Raw genomic sequence first — 2,518 nt, forward strand, 5'->3', positions numbered from 1 at the left:
GTTTCATTGTGCATTTGTATTTTGTTTCTTCGATCTTAAGGAATTGTACATGCTCAAGATGGACCATGTAACTATATACCTGTGTTTCTTTTCCAGACACCGCATTTTAGCATGTGCTCTTAATTTTACACACTAATGTTGCCAGCTAGTGTAGGCTGAAAATAAGAAGCAAACTAGCACAAGCATAAAGCTTGTTCGCTCTCCCTACACTAGGTGCATCACATTGGTTCAAGTTACGTGCATATAACTGAGATTGATGCTTAAACCAAAGGGCATAGAACCCCTTGCACCTATCCTTGTAACCCCATGCATTTACCATGGCAAATCTCTCTAACCTACACATCTTTGGACTTCAATGCCATTTCCCACACTATCCCCCATATCCTTTTATATCATTGCCACTTAGAAATCTGTCAATCTCTACTTTAAAAATATTCAATGACTGAGCTTACTGCCCTCTGGGTTGGAGAATTCTAAAGATTCACAATCCTCTGAGTAAAAAGAATTCTCATAGTCCGAGGTGACCTTCCCCCTTATTTTGAAAATGTGTCCACTGGTCTGGACTCTCCAACCAGGGAAAACATCTTGCCTGTATCCACCCTGTCCATCCCCTAATTATTTTGTACGGTTCAATGAGATCACCTCATCCTTTTAAACTCTAGAGAATACAGGCCCACTGTCCCCAATGTCTCTTCATAGGACAGTCTCACTATCCTAGGAACAAGTCTGGTGAACCTTTGTTCGTTACACTCTCTATGACAGTTAAATCCTTCCGAAGGTAAGGGGACCAAATCTACCCACACTACTCCAATAGTAGTAAAGAATCTTGATTAGACCGCATCTGAAGTAGAATTTCAATCCTGTATTCAAACCCTCTTGCAATAAATACTAACATACCAACAGCCTTCCTAATTGCTTGCTGCACCTTTCATGTTAGTCTCCAGTGACTTATTGACAAGGCACATGGGTCTCTTTGTACATCTACACTTTCTAATCTTAAAAAAAACTTCCCATATGTTCCTCTTGATGATGTCACACTTATTCCATTTACCATGTTCTCACCCACTCACTAAGCTGGCCCAAATCCTCTTGAAGCTACTTTACATCTTCCTCAACATATATTCCCACCAAGCTTTGTTTCATCTGTAAACTTGGAAATATTACATTTGGTCCCCACATCAAAATTATTGATATATTGTAAACAGCTGGGACCCAAGTACTGATCCTTGTACCCCACTAACAGTCTGCCAATGCATGAATTGAACTGTTTACTCCTACTGTTTTCTGCCTGTTAGTTGATCCTTAATCCATGTCACTGTTACCTGTCCTGTGTGCTTTAATTTTGTTCACCAACCTCCTATGGGGGAATTTTGTCTAAAGCCTTCTGAACATCTAAATATACTAATCCACTGACTCCCCTTCATCAATTCTATTAGTAACATCCTCAAAGCTCCCAACAGATTGTCAAATATAATTTCACATTGGGCACAGTCGACGTGGATTTACCAATCGGATCATTATTATTCAAGTCCAGCTGTCACAGTCCTAATAGATTCAAGCACTCCTCTGCTACTGATGTAACAGGTCTGCAATTATCTACTTTCTCAAAACAGTGCAGTAACATTTGCTACCTTCCAATCTATTACTCCAGAAGTGATAGTATTTAGAAAGATAGTCTTCAACACATGTAGAATATCAAGACCTGAGGACTTATTAACATTCAGTCCCATTAATTTCTGTAACAACCTTAGAACATAGAAGATAGAACAGTACAGCACAGAACAGGCCCTTCGGCCCACGATGTTGTGCCGAGCTTTATCTGAAACCAAGATCAAGCTATCCCACTCCCTATCATCCTGGTGTGCTCCATGTGCCTATCCAATAACCGCTTAAATGTTCCTAAAATGTCTGACTCCACTATCACTGCAGGCAGTCCATTCCACACCCCAACCACTCTCTGCATAAAGAACCTACCTCTGATATCCTTCCTGTATCTCCCACCACGAACCCTATAGTTATGCCCCCTTGTAATAGCTCCATCCACCCGAGGAAATAGTCTTTGGTAATAATTTCATTCAATTATTTTATTGTTTAGTCCCTTGCAACTCTGTAGAAGATACAGGAAATCTCCCAATGCAGAAAGACAAAGTAATCATTTAGCTCCCCTGACTTTTCTCGATTTTCCCATTATAAATTCCCCTGACTCTGTTTGAAATGGACTGTCATTTATCCTAGCCAAACATTCCAATTTCATGTACCTACAGAAGCTTTTACAGTCTTGTTTTTTGCTAGTTTACATTCATAATCTTTTTTTAAATCAGTTTCTTGGTATGCATAAGAGGTGAGGCCTTGCCAGAGGGTTAACTGAAGGAGGAGAGCCCTCCTTGGAAGATGAGGAAACAGGGGAGATAGTGATGGATAACACGTGTTCTCATGTTATCTTGTGTTATCACATTCCCCATGTTGATGTCCTGCATTCGCACTTAAGAACTCACGCCTCACTCAGATCACATCTTCG

This window comes from Mustelus asterias, chromosome 6 (genome assembly GCF_964213995.1).
Source record: "Mustelus asterias chromosome 6, sMusAst1.hap1.1, whole genome shotgun sequence".
NCBI lineage: Eukaryota > Metazoa > Chordata > Chondrichthyes > Carcharhiniformes > Triakidae > Mustelus > Mustelus asterias.